General features: G+C 32.1%; 1 pseudogene; it reads right to left on the bottom strand.

The window, feature by feature from the left end:
- Positions 1-19,942: 19,942 nt before the first annotated feature.
- Positions 19,943-21,276, bottom strand: LOC131939073 (26S proteasome non-ATPase regulatory subunit 13-like; annotated as a pseudogene).
- Positions 21,277-23,299: the final 2,023 nt, after the last annotated feature.

A 23,299-nucleotide genomic window follows, 5' to 3' on the forward strand; every position in this document is an offset into this window, starting at 1 on the left:
AACTTGTGTTTTAAATATTACGTGTCTACCTTGTACAAATCGAACCTGGCTAAATAAATGCATGTAAAATTAACACCTGGCTTATAACTTTTTTTGTTTTGATTTGGGTTAAGCGGTGTAGACTATTAACTATTACTGAAGTACATTTGAAAATAAAAAAAAAATGATATAAGAAACTAATTAAGTTTTTGTAGCTGAAAATTACCTAAACACAGTTACAATATAAATGCTGTAATTACATTGTTGATTCCTTTTTTTATGTTAATAAGGTATTAAAAATATGAATGTAGGCCTATTTAAACACATGTTTTTTTTTTATCACTTCTCATTTTGCTTTTAAAATCAGTTAAGGGAAATTATTTCTAAGAATTCCTTTTGTCAAAAAAGAAACAACAAAAATAGTACACCAGTCAAAAAGCTAATTAACAAGATTTTATATTCTTTCTATATTTTAAATAATAAAAAAATGTATTGTTATAAACAAATATTAATATTTTTGCTGGATATCTAAAAATATATTCTATTGTCTCATAATTTAAAATGTTAAACGGTGTTAATATGTTTTAAAATTTAGTACTTGAAAGAAAACTTAAATTAAATTATGATAAATCGCTGTCTCCTGTTTCGTGATATTTTTACAATTAAAATTGTAAATAACTTTTTCTTCCATTCGAAGTAACAAACCTGCATGTGATGTGCCAGATGAAGTAGAGATCAACTGTTTCTTGAGATAACACATAATCAGATGACCTGACATATACCAGATTAATGTGTCATCATACCATCTTAATCTAAATTAATCTATCTGAAACGAAACAATTAATTATATCTGTAAAACTAACCTGATGATGTAATAAAATAAAGCTTTATATAAATTAACCAATCAGTAATTAAAATGCCTTCCATCTGACCAATCAGCAAGACAGAATGTTGGGCACTAAATAAAATCACTGTTTCTAGCAATACTATAAAGCTTTTTAACACGAAAAAATTATGATTGTATAGACAGTGGGAGTTTATCCCCACTGATAGCCCGGGCTATAACAAAATATTTCCAAAAAAAAAATACAAATAAATAAATTTAGAAGTCGCTTAATTAAAGTGAATATGTTTCCTAAAAAATAATTGCTGATAAGATTGAAAACATTACATAAATCCAATATCGACTTAAAACATACGCGATATGTTTGCTTTAGTCAACTGTGTACATTTGTAAAACAAATTTGCTAAATATTTGTTTTACAGTAAATAAAAAACAATAAAAAGGGTTAATGTATGTGAAAACTTTTTTTATCAAATTCTGTCAAACAATGTTTGACAGATGTTGATAATATAATTCTATTTAATTTCAAATAATGTGTATGTATGATCCATGTAACAAACTGTAGTCTTCAAGTAAACAAAGTTTAGTTGTGCCTGGTAAGTTATTTTCTCTTGCATTATTGTTTACACAATGTTTGACAGACTTTGAAAATAAATTATTACATTTAGTTACATGCATGTGTTTGTATGATCCATGTATCAAACTGACATATTCTCAGTTAAAAATCAATGTATAAGTCTGACCGGAACATTTACATACTTTTAAAATGGTACCATTTATTTTACATATCTATTATAGTGTCACTGTCATAATTCGATAAATAAAAACAATAAAAAAGAGTTAATGTATGTGAACATTTGTTTTTGTTTGACAGATTTTGATAATATGATTCCATTTAATTTCATGTAATGTGTATGTATGATCCATGTAACAAACTGTAGTCTTCAAGTAAATTTTCTTGAATTGTGTTGTTATTAATCTTGTGTATTCATTTTTATTTAGTAACTATGACACAAGTTGATGCACGCATGTTAATACAGTTTAGTTGTGTCTGGTAAGTTATTTTCTCTTGCATTATTGTTTATACAAGGTTTTACAGACTTTGAAAAGATATGATTAAATTTAGTTGCATTTAATGTGTATAGATGATCAATGTATCAAACTGATCGTTTTATCAGTTATAAATCGATGTATAGTGTTGACCGGCACACTTACATAATTTTAAAATGGTGCAATTTATTTTACAGATCCATTATAGTGTCACTGTCATACTTCGATCAAGAACAAACCCCAAGTCTTCTAATTCACCAGACTACGTCATATCTTTAACGGTACCAAACTCTCCAAAATGTTCACCTTCGGTATACAGCTGTAGTCTGTATAATAGTTTGACAATCAAATAGAAGTAGAGACAGCAACTTATACATAGGATTACATTTAACTTAATTATGTCCGCTCACATATCGGCGAATTGAGACCTTAATGTAAAAAAAAAAAAAAATTAAAAATAAAAATAAAAATTAAAATTTTAAAAAATTACCATGTTAAACCTTAGTAAAGAAAACGTTTATTTATGTTTATAAAGTAAAATATTGAATCACGAAAGCTACACTTTAGAGATGGATTTAAAAAAAAAAATTCAATGACAATTAATATTTGCCTATCTTTTACCATTTGTTTATATAAAATACCTGAGGATAACAAACAGATGTGTGTAAAACGTCTGTTTTAATAAATGTGTATAAAAAGTAACTAGTAAGCTAAGTAATGAACGGTTATTAGATAAAATGTTTTTTTTTTAAGTTAATGTATATTTTAGTTTTACAAAACTATGTGTAAAAGACATAACAATATTATTAAAAGTATTAACTTAAACAGTGTATTTATTTTATAATTTTTTCAAGGTATGCGAAAAATTCTAATACTAAAAAATACTACCATGTACTGAAGTGCTATATTATTTCGGTTTCTTTTAAGTACCAAGTACAGGACCCCCATACCCTACAGCCCCCATATCTACATCTAATTTAGGACGTTGTACTCCACAGGCACCTCGCTTGCTTCACGCCTGCCCACCCCTAACCCAAACTCAGCAACCACACAACCTATGAACATTGTTCATACACACATCATCGAACCAGAACCCTCACATACCCCTATCCCCATTTCGATGTTTTTTTGTCCCCCATAACCCCTCATGTCACTCAACTCTGATTTTTTCACTAGCACATACTTATATTTATTACCTCCTTGTATACCCATTGTATATACATGTTAATAAAGATGGTATAAACAGCATATATATTTATTTAATTTTAATCTATACATTAGTAAACCAATCTTCACTATTTTTTTAATACGCCATTTGTAAAATTCTTTGGTTTCATTACATGATTGAAATTATGTAAAATATGTTGATGTTGATATACTTGTTTTGAATTGCAAACAAAAGTATGATACAAACTACTGTCTAGCAACACATATTTGCAATATACATGTTACATATGAATACTGACCTTATATACCACATTTATCTTGTTCATATAAGTGTAAGATAATGTTTGTGTCGCGATTTTTTTAATAGCATTGTATTAAAAAAAAACTTGACCATTTAAGGAACGGATGCACTAGTAAAATACATACTGTTATGCTTTAAAATTAACTTTAAAATAATTTAAATATAATTATAAATATAATTTTCTTATAGTCTTAAACTTTCTATGTCTTCAAGACAATACATTTTTGAAACTGAAACATGACGTTTTGTAACATTACTAATGACGAAAATCTTTACAAAAACGTTACTGTTGAGTTGGATTTTGTTTAATATTGACTTCTACATTTTTTCTTCATACGATGTGTACATTTTCGTTTCTGAATATGAAGTCTAGATCATCTCTTGATGGTAGACAACATAAACATATGTCAGTGACTCAGTATACCAGGGGTCGGCAACCTTTGGGGACGAAAGAGCTAAAAGTTATAATTTACCAAATATCCCAGTTTTTAAAGAGCCACTAACATTTTTATATTATTATATTTGATTAGGATTATATATATATATATATATATATATATATATATATATATATATATATATATATATATATATATATATATATATATATATATATATATATTTTAAAATAAAACAAGTCCCATTTTGACGCATGATTTAGATATATATATTTTTTTTTAATTAAAATAATTGAAAATTTTATTTAAAAAACTTATAAATAATTTGGATTTGTTTTAAGAACCATTTTCATAACATGGATATCAGCACAACTGTAATGAGGATCTTGGGATGATTGTGGAATTTCTATTATATCAAAATATTCACCAAGCATCTTAAAAATTTACACTGTAATTCAGCTTTAGTTTTTCTTTCTTCATAGGAACACAATACAGTAGTCTTAGCTTTGGAAAAGTGCAGGAAAAAATGGTTTAATAGACATACAGTTTACATAAATAACAACTAAGTGATGTTCAACTATGTATTCACGGCTTTTACATTGTAGCTGATTTTTAGATGATTTTGAAGTTGCAAAAATTAATATGATTGACAATTTAGAAACGATACAAAGTTTCTCAGTTTACACAATATAACACCACTGTTATTTATATTACTATATTTTATTTCTATTTTTTTTTTAATAAATAGTTATTAGCTCATACTACTAAAGCCAAATCCACAAAATACATTGATAAGCCTGGTTCGGTTTTTACGACTATCTTAGCCCATACCCTCTCTCCACAGAATAGCAAATTACTATCCAATGCATTATTTAAAATACAGTGGCTTTAAATTAGGTGTGTTTAAATAAATCATTACTCAAATCAAATAACATTGTTTGGCACATTGAATGACATACGGCGACACGTAATACATTACAAGTAACATAATGTTAAGTACTAGATTAGTAATTCATGACACGACAGATATATTTAAAACGTAATATTGTTATATTCGAGTACTATATTTGCAAATTAAAAGACGCTGCTCAATCTATATATATATATATATAATTCTCTTCATGTAGACCATAGAAAACACCACCCTCATCCCCACCTGTCAAGTGAGCTGTGGCTCACCCGAAATGTTTACAATAGTAGAGCCGAGTTAGTGACGGCTATTAGGGGGAAGATAATTTAGTATTAAACGATTTAAAACGAAAGGGAGGTAACAATTTATGATTGATCTTTTCTTTATCTGTAAATGGCTGCTTTCACTGGGCGGGAGGGGGGGGGGGAGGGGGAGGGGGGAAAGGAGGGGTGGAGGGTGGGAAGGGGGAAAGGAGGGGGGGAGGGTGGGAAGGGTAGTGTTGAATTCACAAATTATGAATTGCTGATAGGGCCCAAAAATCCTAGCTACGCCACGGGGTGTATGTAGTGCATAGTTTACGTATAAACTGTTCATGAGATAATTGTGGCAGTCCTAATTACTCAGTCACATCATGGTTTACCTTTCAAATCAGATAGTGATCCAGTGTGTTCTAGTCTTTTAATGTCTTTTTTTTCTATTTATTTTATTAAATTAAAAAAAATAATTAAAAAATAAAAACGAATTACAAATACATTTAAAAAAGTTACTTTTGTGTTTTCTAAAATACTAAAATAATGAAGTACGAAAAGTAATTAACATTATAAAATTTATTACGGTATAAAATAAGAAAACAGCGACTTGAATATATGCATTTTTCAAAGACAAGTGATTAATTCTGATTTATTTTATTGTACATGTTATACAGTGGTCGATTATAAAATTATTTGTTAACGTTAGTACATTTATTAAACACTAGTTTATAAAACAATAACCCCCATTGACCTGTCACGTGTGATGGTCAGCTGACAAGCTCTAAGAGATGGTCAGTCTGATCTGAAAGATAAACATTATATAACTTAGTAATTATGACTTCCACATCTTATCAAAAGTACTTTCGTATTGTATTTATCTGACGATTTGAATAACCATTCAACGGTGGCTCTTTAAAAACTGGGAATTTTGTAAATTGTAGCAATTTGCTCTTCCGTCGCAAGACGTTGCCGACCCCTGCCCTAGAGGGGTTATTGGCTGAGAATTAGAATTATAGCTTATATGAATCTATTATTGTTAATATATTTTTGTTCTCACAAAGGACAATAGCTAAACGTTTATTAAGCTGAATAAATTGCTTGTCTTAGAAAAATGTATACATTAAAGTCTATGTTTTCAAATTTTATAACCTGAAATATTTTAAAGTCATATTAGCGTAACTACTAATTTTTAATATTTCTTAAACCTTTAAATAGCTTTGTCAGATAATTCATACTGTGGCCAATATTTTTTTTTAAATATATCTTTCTAAAATGTACTAAAACTGATACGTCAGTAATTTCCTTTGTGTTGTCTCCCTTGTAATGTTTCCCATAGAAAAAAAAATGGCTCTTTGGCAGATATATATTTAAATAAAAAAAAACAACAACACATTTTGTTCCAGACATTATCTTTACTCTTTACTGATTTAGAACTCTAACCAAAACAGTATGAAATATTACTTGTAATGGTGTAACTGTAAAATATGTGTATAATGTTTAAATTGCGTTAATATTTTTTTTTATTTGGTTTAACTTGTAAAACACCGAAATGCTTAAGGAGTTTGTCGCAAATATGTTTTGGTAAAACAACGGCCTTCCGGCAAACGGCGTTCGGGCAATCGAGATAGTCATTTTTTTTTTTTGTTTTTTGTTTTAATTTGTCATACGCCGATTAAGAAGACAATTATTTCAGGTCCATAAATGACGTCACACTCTTAGTAGGAAAGGGGGGGGGTCCGTAATTTTGTGACGATGTGCGATAAGGGGAAGGGGGATTATTTCGTGTTTAAAAAATGTTTTAATAAATTGTAATAAAAATTAATAATACACTCTATGTTGACAGAGTTCAGACAAGAAATGGGAAAACATCACTGTTTTAAGGAACATTCGATCGCTTATAGTAGAGTGATCGCTTGCATTATTGTGATGTATAGCATGCATTAGTTAATAGTTATTAGTCCACACTACTCAACCCAAATCAAAAAAAAAAAAGTTACAAGCCAGGTGTTAATTTTACATGCATGTATTAGCCAGGTTCAATGTGTACATACATCTTGTATAAGCCAGGCTACATGTGTACATACATGTATAAGTCAGGTTATATTTGTACAACTATATTAGCGTATACCCTGTCTCCACAGAATAACCAATTACTAATTAATACATTTTTTTTAAATAATTGGGCTTAAAATGTTGTAATACTAGTTGTGTTTTATTATAATGTTTAAATAAACCATTGGCCAAATCAAATAATATTCTTTGACACATATACCACACATGGTAGACACGTAATATTTAAAACACAAATTATGCATGACAAGACGTATGCATTTAAAATGTAATATTTTTACATTCGGGTGCACTAGTTAGAAAACGCTTCAAAATTAATTGTATGAATAAGAGGTTATCTAAACATGTGGATTACTAACGTGATAAATATCATACAGCGTTACATTCAGTGAACATATCCCAATATTAAGTAAATACGCAAGTAATATTGCAACAAAGATAAATGTATCCAAATGTCTAGTCTTTTCGAAAACATTTTAAGGGCGATAACTTAAAAATTAACTTCATGATATATTGATATCATTCATTTTTTTTTCTTTTATAACAAAAAGGGCCAATAATTGCACGCAATTAAATTATCAATATAATATATTGATACTAGCAAACATCATTTATCTTTTTATTATATCTGTCTTAAAAAGCGGTGAATACATCAATTACTGAAACTGTGGCAAAGCGTTATACATCTATCAAAGACAACCGATCAGGTCGGGTTAATTGACATTGCTACCTCCTCATTGTATCGCTGTAAACAATATCTTCATTCTGTCATAATTTACACATAGACTCTAACTAAATAATGCTCCATCGTGGAAAAGGTGATACTGTTTCAAACATTTATTTTTGGAAGCCTACCTTTCAAGTGTTCGCTTATTTTTATGCATCTGTGGTAGTTCGGATATAGATCTAAAAACATAAAAACTAGACCTAGTTGCAAAATTATTTTTTTTGCTTGTGTGCTCTCATTCTCCAACATATTTACTTCAAGTTGCCTACTGATGTGACAGTGACTTTGGATTTATTTCATCTCTACTTATTTAAACTTGTGTGTATTTCCATTTGGAACCTTGTGTGTGTGTTATTTTTTTTCTTCACATTTTATACATTGTAAGTACTTTTTTTATTTCTTGTGTGTGTTGTCTGGCCACGGGTGGGCCTCACGCACAACTATGTCGGAAAAATACATCAAACGGCTATTCCTGCCTAAGTTTGGCTTGGCAGGACATGCGCCAAAAACTCTAGAGATTTTCATAGAAGAGGGTTTTTCTTTAGCTACCCTCACAGCTGACGAACTAAAAAGAGAGCTATGTATGTTATGTAGCCTATCACCAGCTGAATTTGAAGGTCTGTATAACTACGGGACATTGCGTAAATGGTATGTTACCATTAGATCAAAGGAACTATATGAGAAAATGCACCTAAAAGAATTTCACAGAGATTTGCCACCTGGGGTAACATCCAGATACAGAGTGCAGAGAATATCAATAACCCACGCCGATAAATCTGGGCAAAGGGGCATGCTGAAATGGCTGCCTTCCAAGACAAGCGACGATGATATAATGGCGATTCTGAAATCTATAAGCAGTCAGGACTCAACACCAACATTTAAGAGAATAGACCAATCGAATGTGGTCCAATTCACCATCTCTCTGGAAAAAGAAGATGTGGAGAGTGTCCCACACTATATTATACTTACAAATGAGGCCAACAAAGAAAGCAGAGTCCTTATAATCCTCAATGGGAGGAGGGTGCAATGTTGCCACTGCAACACAGATAGGCACCTGCCTAAAATGTGTGAGCATTTGAGGACTCGCGCTCTTGACGGCGTCCAGCTAGTAGATGGACAGTACAGGGCAATAGGCTGTTGAAGTGGAGTCCAAATGGAGTCCTGCCGGTTGGTGTTTTTTTAAACCAAATCTGGATATTTTTATTAAATCTTTTTTTTAAAGTTAGGAAAGCTACTTTCGCTTTTGGCTTCAAAACAAATACAAGTTTTAGAATCAGAATTTTATGAATTTAGATCTAGAATTCGAGATAGATCTAGAATTTAATCTAGATTCTAGATCTTTCTAGATAAAGAATTGACTTTTCAACTTTTCAGATTTTAATAAAGAATCTAGATTCTAGATCTAGAATTTTATTTAGAATACAAACGACTCGTTAGATTTAGTTTTAGTGAATTTAGTCATTTATTTATTTAGTGGTAGGGACCGTAGTCAGTCTCTAAAGTTCTAAACTCTAAAGATTTTTTTAAAGAAGAGTAGAGAACTAAAGATTCTTTACTAAAGAAGACGTCGTAAAGTCAAGTGACCAAGTCTAAAGAATTAAAGAACTTTAATAATTACTTAATTAGATTCTACTCTAGTGTACTAACTTAGTACTTAGATCTAGTACTAATTAATAATAATATTAATAGTACACTAAGTACAGTATACACTAACAGTGACTAACACACTAAGTCTAGAGAATCTAAGTTATAAACTGTAGCTAGATATTAATAAGATATAGAATCTAGATCTAGTTATAGTCATAGTCTGATATAGGCCTAACAAATCGTCAAATAGTCAAATAGTATTATTATTTATTTGCTAGATCTAGGGCCTAAGTATTTTATTTAGATCTAGATCTCTGATCTATGCCTTATTTTAGTTAGACCTAGATCTATAATTAAATAATATATATAGACTATAGAGTATTTTCTTTTATAGTGAACTAAAATGAATACTTTTATTAATATTATTATTATGTGTTAGTATTTATATTAGTTTAGTACTTAATAGCTAGTAGTATTTAAGCTAGATTTAGTAATAATAGAATAATTAGTTAGATTTACGATCATTTTGTAAAATAGAAACCTTTGGCCTTTAGACTTAACTTTTGAATTTAAGCCCATAAATTTTTCTTTAGACTTTATTTTGCTTAGAAAGTTTAGGCCTGATTAAATTAGTAATTTGACCCTATGTATTAATCATATTATTATAGTTAATTAGGCCTATAGGCCCCTAATTTAAATTAGGCCTATTTAGTAATAAAGACTTTGCCTTTATTCATTTTAATAAATAGGCCCATATTTTAAATCAATGCCATATTTTTAAAAATAATTCCTTTTCCTAGTACTTTTTCTTTTAGTACTAGATCTAGATCTAGAAGTAGATAAACTAGATATTACACGGTGACAGTAGGCTAGACCTAATAACCGTAATTACTAATTAGTCGTCTGCTTAGTATAGACAAGTTATAGTGCACGGGTTCCCAACCTGGGGGTCGCGACCCCCAGGGGGGTCGCGAAGGGCTTTCTGGGGGGTCGCCAACTGGTATACTAAACTTTAGTAATGAGAAACAAAACATAAATTTTTAGAAGAATATCATGTAGAGGGGGTGGAAGCAGGCGTTGTAACTGAAATAGCAATATTAACAGAAAGTGATATTTCAACGCCAAGTGTAGACAAAGGTACAGAAAATAGTCGAAGTAAAAACAAGTAGTCAGAAACCAACGGGATCCGAACCTACCATTCCACATAATATAATATTGCTATTACAAGAATATATGAAATTCGGATTCAGTAACATCACTTGAAATGGAATAGAGAAGAAGCAAAGCGTACTGTACAAAGTTGTTCTCAGTCACGAGTCTATGAAATCTTCAAAACTAAAATGTCATTTGAGACGAGTTATTCGGAACACACAAAAAAAAAGATATGGAGTTCTTTCATCGGCATGAAGCTAGTTGCAAACGTCAGAGGCTTGATCAAACAGGAAGTTTTCACCAAGAAAACACACCATTACTGCACGCATCAAATGAAGTCCATTGCTAGTAAAAGTCGTAAACGAAAATTTAACTCATGGTATTAAAACAGTTATCAATTCTAGAAAAACTTATTTTAGTGCTTATTAATTTCTATACTAATTTCGGCCTTTTAATTCTATGGGGGTCGCGGGTCACTTACTTTTTATAAAAGGGGGTCGCCACTCGAAAAAGGTTGGGAACCACTGTTATAGTGTACCAGTATTACTAGATAAAATTCTATATCTAGTAGTAGCTCTAGAAATTCCAAATTTGATTTAAGCCCAAAGTGGGCCTAAAATTGGATTAATCTAATAATTACTATTATTAGGGATTAATTAGTTTAATTGTAATAAGCTTTGTTTGGCTTTGTGTTACTGTCATTGAGCTTTTAATTTAACATTGAAAATTTAATTCCAAGATTTAAAAAAAAAATCAGCAACTTTAATTAATCTATATAGCTAGATTCTAGATATTCATACTGTTGTACAAGGCATACTTAGTAGAAATTAAATATGCTATAATTACAGTTTTCTGACTATATCACTCAGAATAAACAGATATGACTAAATAGGCCTAATGACTACTAATGTATATTACATTGTTTTAGAATAATTTCTTTTGCTTTACAGTAAGCATGTATTTTTCGTGTCTGTGTACACTATTTAATATTTATTTTTACAGTTAATGAAAATATTATTCCACAGATGAAGCATGTTCCACTTGTAATAATAAAAAAATAATGTCTTGTTTTTTTGACTTAGGCTAATAAAACAGTTGTGTGGTTAACACTAAAAGTCAGTATCTCAAGCCAGTTATCCTTAATGTACTCAAGCCCTGAAACCACTTCTCTGGATTAGCAATTGTGTGCTGTAATGCTCAACCAATAAATCCCATTTTCATGTCATTGTAAATATATATTTCTGTTCACAAATATTGCTTTAACTTTAATTATGAGTAAAAATATGATATGAGCAACTGGTTTCATTGTTCATATTAAACAATATTACATGTACATCCTAAATATGTCCTTTTATAAATTATTAAACTTAATTATTCTTTTATTGAGTGTGTTGTTTTAATACCAGTTCTTTGTGTGTGTGGGGGGGTTCAAATATTTTTAAAACTGTTTAGGAAACTAAATAGTATTTTACTTGCAAATTTTGTTTTAAGCAACTCACACTGGCATTAGACTGCTAACACAGTAGTCAGTAGAAAGTCCCTGAGTGCACCCAGCAGTGATGGGTACCTAACTCACGTAAGTGAAAGTAAATGTGGATGGGCATATGGCTGACCAAATCATCCCTTCCTATGCCAAGGTCACAAAAAATAGGTGAACTCTATGTTGTCAGATCCATGGATCAACAGGTTTGAGACTGGAGCTTTACTACCATACAACTCTCACTATTGTTTACAATATTTTCATAAACTAACATTACAAATACAATAAAAAAAAGAAATTCAACATAAAATGAATGAGAAAAATTCAATATTTAGATAAATTTATCATTTATTTAATATTTATTACTTTCCAGTAATTGCAGGGGATTTTTTTTTTCTTGCATCAAATATTGTTCTTCATAAATTGCAGTCTTAGTTGAAATCTTCATTATTACACACATTTTGATTTCATGTTTTGTTGATAGTCTTGGTTGAGGTTTCATGGAAATTGTGTAGGCTTCTTTCTAGAGGTCTATATGCACTGATTTAATTCAGGTAGGCCTAATCTGAAAAATAGATGTACACACAATATTTCTACTCAGAATTTTCTCTTATAATTATAGTTTACATTTTTATACATAATCAAAATTTTAAATAAAATTGAAACTAAAACTAGCCATTAAATCTATAACTACTTTAGGTCAATATAATTATATTGAGCATTAAGCCTAGATTCTATTACTAAATCTAAACTCTAGATCTAATAACCAGGGTACAAGGCCTACTAAATAAGTGGATATAGATACATTTTGCTACATTGCATACTAGATCTAGATTGTGGGCTAGAGTAATAAGTGTATGTTACAATATTTACTGACACTAAGTCCTAGACAAAATTTCTAAATTACTGTGTAGATTGTTACTACAACTCACACTAGCAATGCTACAGTCACTGTCTATTACACTAGTGAACTCTACAGTCTACATTTACAACTCTACACACCTTTTAGGCCTTGCCTTAGCTTAGACACCACTAGACGGGGCAGACTGGGATAGGTAGTACTAGACTAGAGTAACTAGATCTAGATAGATTAGATAACTAACAACTAGACTCTAGCTCTCTACTCGACAAACACACACTGGAATCTAAAATCTAGATCTAGAATTCAATCTAGTAATAGTAGTAATCTAGTTCTAGATCTAGTAGATTCTAAATCTAATCACTACTGTACTGTCACTTTTTATTTAGAGGGATCAGTATAGTTAAGTTAATAAAGTAATAAAGTAGATATAGGCCTTCAGATATTATATATTTAGGATCAGGTAGATTTAGATTTTAAATCTATTTTTGTAATATTCTGTTATCGAACTTGACGGTCTAGATCTAGATAAGTGTTCACTGTTTACCAAATCGTTCAGTAGGAGTGATGTCCCCTGGGGCTAGGCTTGCTAGGTCTTACATTAACTTGAAAAAATAATTAATTTACTTACCGCCACAAAACTTTTCTGTCAGAATTGAATGCAAATACATTACTTCCCAACAATACGTACACAATAGACTTGAACTTTTGTATATTTGTTGCATATTGGGAGTTCATGATGAGTTTAAAATGTTGAAGCGAAGTCAAGAAACAAGCAGCCGCCATGTTTGTTTATCAATGGTAATCATGATCACAAAAATTCATTTAGTTTGGAAAATTTAATCTCTCCCTGGCGGAAGTTTTTCCAAAACTTGGAATGGATTAATGAATTAATATTATTAATTATTTCAGAAATTATTTTCAATAGTTTATCTTGAATTAAAAAATTCAAAACACATAAAAATCGATACTTAATATTTTGTTTTAATTTTTGACAGCTAAAACATAATTTTAGCGCTTGCCAATTAATTTATATAATTTTTTGAAAAATAGCATGTTATATAGCAAAGTATTACTGCAACACCCAATTGAGCCTTGGGATGCAAATGATAAAGAAGAAGTTAGGGAGCATCTAAGTAACAATAGAAATTTCTTAAAGCATTGGGACAGTTATGATGTTGACGGAGAAAGACAAAATGAAATGCTTAGAGAAGCAAGGCTTAGAGAGGTAGAAGATGCCTTTGGAGTAGATGGCCAAACTGAAGCACATCATACTACTGTAGCACCGCAGCAAGTTAACGAAAGCGTAGCAGAAACCACCATAGAGGCCGAAGCCATGGAGACAATAGCGACCAGAAATTCCATAGTAACAGGGTCTCAAAAAGATGGGGATCAAGAAAATTTGGAGGCAGTCGACGAAACAATAAATGATATTCTTCAAGATAACACTAGTTCAGAAAACATAACGAAACCGCTAAAGGAAATTAAAAGCTCACAAAGTATATCAGCAACAAAGGTATCAGGTCAACTGTCGTATAGTCAAGCAATCAGTTCAAGTAAAAAACAATTACCTACAGTAAAGCCACCTCAAAGGGCCGTGACCAGAGCCCAACGGGATAGCAAACCAGCGGCTGGAAAGTTTGGCGTTAAAAGACCACCACCATCCAGCCCTCCAGAAACAGATGTTCGAAAGAAAACCCCAAATAATTCATGCTAACTCTGGCAACATTGAACATCAGGGGGGCTAGGGACAAAACACATCATATAAACAACATAATAAATAAACACAATATTGACATCTTACTTTTACAGGAAACTAACATTGGAACTACAGAAGAGGCAAATAAACTAGATGCATATATCGGTATTAAAAACTCACTGCACAGTACTGGTTCCAACTGCAGAGGAACCAGTATACTTTGTACATCAGACAAACACAAAATTAAAAGTACATACACGGATAAACAGGGCAGGATAGCATGCATCACATTGGATATTGACAAAACAGAAATAACAATCATCAATATATACGCCCCAACACATAAACAAGAACAAAAACATTTCTACCATACGCTTAATGAACTTATAAATACCGAATACAAAAACAAGACGATACTTTTAGCAGGTGATTTTAATATGGTCATTGACGATACAGACCTAATAGGACAAAATGACAGGAAAACGAAAAGGCTAAATCACGATAAAGAACAAATTAATACATTAAACAATATAATAAAAACGACAAGCTTAAAAGACACATACAAGAATACACTAAATTTCACTGAAACAACACACTACAGCAGAACACATCATAGCGCAGCTAGGCTAGACAGAATATATGCTCATGAAAGCATAACGGTAAACAAAGTAAAACACCTCGCTCAGACACTTACATTTACAGACCACAAAATAGTTGTTGCTCAACTACAAATTAACCCAACTCACAGAACAAAGAATACATATTGGAAACTCAACAACACGCTTCTAGAAAATAGCGAATACATCACAGAAATAAGGAAGCTAGCATCAGAATTCACACAGAGAGCATTAAACACACATGCACTAGAGCTCTGGGAAGATTTTAAATATATGGTACGGGAATACTCTATCAAAATAGCAAGGCAAATAAATACAGATAGGAAAATTATGGAAGAACTACTAGACAGACAACTAGATACGTTAATCAGTCATAATGCATCGCAGGACAAAATTGAAAAAGTAGAATCAGAATTAAACAAAATACAAACACATAGACACAAGGGAGCGCTAATACGTAGTAGAATAGACATGATAGGCAACGAAGACCCCTCCCATTACAACACAATTTTGGAAAAAATACACTGCAACAGTAAACAGATATGTAGCATAACAGATGACGACGGGACTATAACAAATGACCTGGAAAGTATAAAACGTCAGTTTACTTTATACTATCAAAACCTCTTCAATAAGGAAGATACAGACTATGAAATACAAGAACATTATCTTAAGTACACAACAAGGCTAGACAACAATGACTGTACCAAAATCAACGCGCCAATTACTAAAGAGGAAATATCCAAGACTATAGACGGACTAAAACTAAATAAAGCTCCAGGACCAGACGGACTAACCAATGAATTTTATAAAACCTTCAAAAATGACTTAATACTCCTTTTACACGCTACATTTCAGGACATACATGAAAGAGAGGATTGTGCTACAGATTTTAACAGGGCATATATAACACTCATTCCCAAAAATGATACGGACAGGACAAAAATTATAAATTACAGACCTATATCTTTACTTAACAGTGATTATAAAATATTGACAAAAACTTTAGTTAAGAAACTCGAACCCTTCATATCTAAATTAATACACCCCGATCAGCGGTATAGCATACCAGGTAGAAACATACACAACCACACGCACTTAATCAGAGACATCATACATTATAGCACGCAGAAAGACACACAACTAGCGATTCTTAGCATCGACCAACAGAAAGCGTTCGACAGAGTAGATAATACATGGTTAATAAAAACAATAGGTGCTTACAACCTAGGACACTATTTTAAAACATGGATAAAAATAATATATAACAATTCACATAGTCATTTATTAATAAACAACAGTGTTACAAGCGCTTTTCACATACAGAAGTTATGCGCCATTGAGGCCATTGACTCCGATTTCAGCCTGCTTTTTTTGGATTTGCTTCCATAGCCTTTGTCCAACCAAGGACAAACTACAAGGCATCAGTTGTTTAATTTTGGAGTTGTCTCTCCTAGAAGAGTGGCTGTCCCCAGCTAACCAGCCTCATCTGCCCGAGGGCTCGAACTCGAGACTTTTCGGTTTAGCAACCATGAGCTTTACCGACTCGACCACGCCGACCCCAGATGACCACTGAAGCGTGTGGTGCTGTTAGCAGTTGGAGATCGATGTAACCTAACACCCCTTTTTTAAAGAAGATTATATTATCGGACTCTGGTATTATTAACTGTCGACATTGAAAATGCAGTTTGTTTCTATTAATTAATAACCAACATGTAAATATATTGTTTATATGCATTTTCTTTGACATTTTGTTTTAAGTAAAAAATTATTACAAATGTTATTGTTTACCTAAGTTATCTTGTATTCACCACATCGTACAGCTTCAAGGTTCTCACAAAATTATGACTGGTGTCGTTTTCTTAGTGACATTTTGGATCAGGAGCCCGACGATTTCCCGAATAACACTTGCCCGAATGCCATTAGCCCGAAGGCCGATTTCCCGAATGGTCACATGCCCGAATGGACACTTGCCCGAATGGACACATGCCCGAATGCGACAAAGGCCCGAATGGACACATGCCCGAATGCGACAAATGCCCGAATGCGACAAATGCCCGAATGTGACAAAGGCCCGAATGCGACAAAGGCCCGAATACCAGTAACCTAACACCCCTTTTTTTAAAGAAGATTCTATTATCAGACACTGGTATTCGCCCATGAAACTATGGCAGCATCAACTACAACATATTTCTTCGGCTTTCTATAACGCGGACGACACGTTAGGTGTAGGCCTATATTTAACTACAGTCTGTCAGAATATATTAGTCTTATAACAACATTTAGTATTTGCTAATAATAGTTGTAGACTGGCTGATCTTCAGATTTCAGCAACAGTAAAGTATAATTATATAAGTAGATCAAGACCCGATAGCAATGTAATGTAACCTAATTTTTGTATAGAATTATATGTTTACTTAATTTAAAAAAAAAATAATAAAAAATAGAAAGCTGTCCGACTTGGTGGTGACGATGTAACAGAAGTAACGTCAACATTTACTAAATGAGCATCTACTGAACTGTTTACCTACCACCATATCACACGATCCTGACAACTTGTGTGTGAGACCCTTGATTTTGTATCGGTTAATATTTTTCCCAAAAAAAAAATGTTCTCACACTTTACATTTTTGTTGTATCGTCATTGCATGTCATGTTTTGAATTTTCCAGAAACATGTATGCATAAAGATCACTGTTTTGAATAATATAATTTTATAATTAAAAAAAATTCAAATTAACATGATGCTTCAGGATCTTTACGGTTTTAAAAATAAAATGTAGGTTTATTTTATAAACATCTTTATTTTCCTAAAAAGTTTTAATTTTTTTTCTATGACGAATTAGATAGCGATTATTATGCACTTTTTTTAGTGTTATCTCCCTTGTATAGTTTAAGTTAAAGAAATTGCAACTGATACGCAAGTTTAGATTTGTATCAAAAAATGATAGTAAAAAAAAAAAAAAACCCAAAATGACTCAACAATCGACTACCAACAAGCAGAGCAGATATTTAACAAATAGCAAATTATTTTCTGGGTAACTACATGGCGGAATGTATGGCTAAGGTTGTGTACAACTACCTTTATAATGTGGAGAAAATATGTTTTAGTAAGTGTTGGATGATATTGCTGCCAGTGTCACTATTCTCTACATGATGGATACTTATTTTAATACAATTTAATTTGTTTTCAAAATCTGACAATCATAAACTCAAAGATCACAACTTGTCGATTAAAAATGAGAATTAAGTAACAACTGTGGTTTAAACAATAAAATGAACTATTTCGGTGCATCGATTTAGTTCAGTCAAATAAATGAAGAGACGCTCCTTCATTATGTGTTTTCATTTACGTTTTATTTAATTGAAAGACAAAGTTTGAAGTTTAATAAAATAATTTAAGAATTGTTATTAAATGTTTTTGTTTTCATGTACGTGTGGTTAATTTTATTCCTTTGATAAATTACAAAATGTAAGAAAAAACAAAACAATATAATATGAAATTGTGTATTCCACAAATATTGCACTCAATATTTCACTACACGTTGGAGCTATCTTTCATTTATCATAATTCAGAAAGTCAATTTTTTAACCGATGGCTTATCTATAGATTTAAGTAAAGATAGGAATACGGTGTATGTTTGGTTGTTTGTTTGTCTGTCAGTGTGTCTGGTGTAGATTAAATAAGGTCACTAAGTTTAAATTCATTTTTATTTGATGGTGTCTTCAAACTTCACTGGTACTTGATAACTGACAGTTTTATTTAATACAGTTGAAAGTAAAACACAACTGCAATGTATCCGTCTAAAAATGTATTTTCCATCACACTTAAATGAGCCTCCCCCCCCCCCCACGCAATCAAATAAATTGCATTTGACAAAGTACAGTAAAACATGTCCCCTCACATCAACATGTTACTCCCTGTGTCACGTGTAGACAGCATGTTAAGTGTCGAGTGTAGACAACAGGTTATGTGTCGAGTGTAGACAACAGGTTATGTGTCGAGTGTAGACAACAGGTTATGTGTCGAGTGTAGACAACATGTTATGTGTCGAGTGTAGACAACAGGTTATGTGTCGAGTGTAGACAACAGGTTATGTCTTGAGTGTAGACAACATGTTATGTGTCAAGTGTAGACAACAGGTTATGTGTCGAGTGTAGACCAGTGGCGTAGGCAGGGGGGTTAGGGGGGTCATAACCCCCCCCCCCCCATAGACCCCTCGGTATATAGAAAAAGTATGAGGGGGGTGTGCAAATCGAAAGTTTGGGGGGGGTGCACATCGAAAGTTTCAGGGGGGGTGCAAATCGAAAGTTTGTCCCCGGATAAAAATTGGAACCCCCCCCCCCCCCCTTGAGACGATCCTGGCTACGCCACTGGTGTAGACAACAGGTTATGTGTCGAGTGTAGACGACATGTTATGTGTCGAGTGTAGACAACATGTTATGTGTCGAGTGTAGACAACATGTTATGTGTCGATTGAAGACATCATGGTATGCATTTTAATCCCAACAAGTCATACTGGTCAAAATAATTGTATCGACAATTACACCTGTCCCTTATAATAATTGTTTTTTTTGTCAAAATAAAAAAAAATGCATTTCAATTATAATTTATTTTAAGGGCATTTAAACAAATGATCAGTGACTACATTAAATTATTTCTCTTTTAAAATATCTAAACTGACAATCATAAGTGACTTTTGTTTCTTTGCATATGATATAGCAAATTACCTTTATTTATCCTTGTATAATTGCGATTATTAAGGTTAATGAAAAAAAAAGCAATATAAAACACAGAGTAAAATAAAGGAGATAAAATGCAAAAATGTTTTAAAATTATTTGAGTATATCATTAGCGGTTGTTAATAACAGGCATTCGTTTCATGACTAACAGCTCAACCAGATTTGTGTTAATTTTGACAGTCTGGGCAATACTATCAAATGTCCGCTGTGTATCTGTTGCTGGCCTTTTGAATGTCATCTCCATCAACCATAACAGATTGATCTTGTTTCCTAGTTACAAGTTCATTGACTTTCAGATCCGGCTGAGTAAACCATTTATCCTTCAGTCCTATGAAGTTGTTAATATATCCGCTGTTAAAGGCATACAGAAGATCAACCAGCCATTCTTTATCTGTGCCCTTCAAGGATGTCAAGATATCATGGACAAGGAGCTCACCAGAATTGCATACACCCTTGCCTATTACAGCTGCTAATTAAAACAATATTAAAAGCCATATCTGCCTGTTCGGCTTTTGGCATGTCTTTCAGATGTATGCAGCCTAAGAATCTATGGGCCACTTGATAGTACTGAGCATGTTTGCCCATTAGTTTATGATAGTTGCTCGTTAGTTCATAGAAGCGTCCATGTACTGTGGTCACTCCATCTATATCATTTAAAATCTTCTCTCACTCTTCCATTAGGGTCTTCAGTGGAGGAAATTATTTATTCCGGAGATAGATTTTACCCATTGTAGTCATATACAAAACATTTGACTTCTTCACTGGCTTTAACATTCTCTTCCATTTTCTTAAGAAAGTATATGGCTTGTTTCGGATCTGGTAATTGTTGGACAACATAAACACATAGCTCAGCAAGAGAGAGGAGGTGGGGGGTCGATTCTGTGCTCAAAGTCGGACAGGGCATTTTCATAGAGCCGTAGTATTCCATCTCCTTTTGAACATTGTGTCTTACAAACTACATAAGCCTTAGAATTGATGCCATATTTTTTGTTGTATAACTCCTGAGTCACCATTTAGTGGAAACATCTCCGTACTTTTCCTTTGTTGTTCTGCGTTAACAACATATTTGCCAAATCAATAACATCCTAGAAGTTTGTAGAATGTAATACATTTAATTAAAGGACATTTATGAGTCTACAGTCACACAATGTATTTCAAGTCCGACCCACATAATGTGCGTAAATGTATGCAGTAGTGTCCCAATGTTATATTTTATACTGAATTTGAATTTGATTTTAAATATGTTTACAAAAATATGATTACATTTTTTTTAAATTAAGCATATAATGTTATATAGCACGCGTATAGAATATGTGATTATATTGTTTATTATTTGGTTTGTTACTATGCAGTGCGTTTTATTATTGTTAGGAATATATTTAGAGATATAAAGGAATGCACACTTTATACTTTTTTTGATAAAACACTTTTACTTTTAGACATTACGAGTATGCATAAATATATATATGGTGTATTTACCTTTCAGTGATACTGTAAATCTCTAAAGTTTGAGGAATAACTATATATTTACCACTAATTTGTTTCTGTCAATTACATTTTATAATGATTGATTTTTCCATCTTAAGCAAGGCAAAAAAAAAATCACTTCTTTAGGGGTCATCCATAAATGACCTAACGTTATTTTTTACAATTTTACCCCCCCCCCCCCCCTCGCTCCCTTAGTCACACATCGTCAAAAAAATCCAGACCCGCCCCCGCCCCTAAAATGGCGTCACACTCAGCCTACAACTTCATCCCCCTTCCTCAAGATTGCCGTTCTATGTTCCTTAAAACAGTGATGTTTTCCCATTTCTTGTGTGAGCTCTGTCAACATAAAGTGTTTAAATCAATGTTTTTTTTTATAATTTATTAAAACCGTTTTTAAACGCGAAATAACGGCTAAAATTCGTTTTCTAGCAACGCTTTTTATAATGCAAAATTATGACGTCACACCTTCTGAACAAACCCCCTCCCCCTCATCAATCCGTCTAAAAATTACTGACCCCCCACTTTCCTCCTAAGAGTGTGACTTCATTTATGGACACCCCTAACCTGAGATAAATTTTTGTATCAATGTTGCGGTGTTTCACAGTTTAAAAAAATAATAATAACGCAATTTAAACCTTATACACATATTTTACAGTTATACCATTACAATTAAAATGTATACTGCATTGGTTAGAGTTCTAAATCAGTAAGGATACTGTCTGGAATACATTTTTTTTTTAAATTTAAATGCATCTCTGCTAAAGACCTTTACTGTTTTTATATGGAAAAAATTACAAGGGAGACAACGCAAAGCAAATTACTGAGCTGTCGGTTTTAGTAAATTTTAGAAAGATATCTTTAAAACAAAAATGGTAACAGTATGAATTATCAGACAAAACTATTTAAAGGTTTTAGAAAAAAATTAAAAAAGTGTATTCAAGCTAATATACATCAAAAGTCTCTCAGGTTATACAATTTGAAAACAATGACTTTAATGGATACATTGTTCTAATACAAGTAATTTATTCAACTTGATCAACGATTGGCTGTTGTCTTTTATTCCGAATAAAAATATTTTAACAATAATACATTCATATTAGCTATAATTCTAATTCTCACCCAATAACCCCCCCCCCCCCCACCCCTAGGGCAGGGGTCTGCAACCTTTTGCGACGGAAGAGCCAAAAGCTACAATTTACGAAATTCCCTAATTTAAAAAAAAGTGATTTCAGCTAATACAAGGACGCTTTTTAAACTTAACATATTCAAATCTAAACTAAAACAACAATTATTGAAACATTTCTCATTCATCTATTATATTCTTATTTTATCTCATTTTATAGCATAACAATGTAATATTATTACTTTATTCCACATTTTTTTTGTGCTAGGTTACTGCTATGTCGTTACTATGCAATCGCTTTGAATGCTGTTATTAAATTGTTGTTTTATTTGTTTATTTTAAAACGGCCAATGGGAAAAAAAGGGCTTCGTGACTACTATTGTTACCGTAATTGAATACATTGAAATACATTGAAATTGAGAAACACGACCCCCACCTCCCATCCCCCCATCCGGACTTGCGGATAGATCAAAGCCAGCGTTCGGACACGCCCGGGGTCAATTTTAGATTCGTTTTATTTTCTTATCATTTCATCAAATGTAAAAGCTTATTGCTATAGCATTTTATTTTGATTTTGTTTTGCAAGATTTTCTTTTAGTTTGCAACGACTGTTTGTTTGCTGATTTGTTTCAAATCATTCACCTAAATTTAACCCACTTCTAATGCACAATTTAGTTCAAACGTCCCACTTCAATTACAATACAATGGTATCTATTTTTACAAGCTTTTATTTAACTCACTTCCTCTGTCGTCAGTCGTCAGTCTGTCTAGACGGAAACGCAGGAGTGAAAATTCGGACAGTTCTACTTGACCGACACGATTCACAGTTGGCACGTGGGTCAAGACATGAAGACA

Source organism: Physella acuta, unplaced genomic scaffold, assembly GCF_028476545.2.
Source record: "Physella acuta isolate Inbredline_101_S28 unplaced genomic scaffold, ASM2847654v3 ptg000264l, whole genome shotgun sequence".
Classification (NCBI taxonomy): Eukaryota; Metazoa; Mollusca; class Gastropoda; family Physidae; genus Physella; species Physella acuta.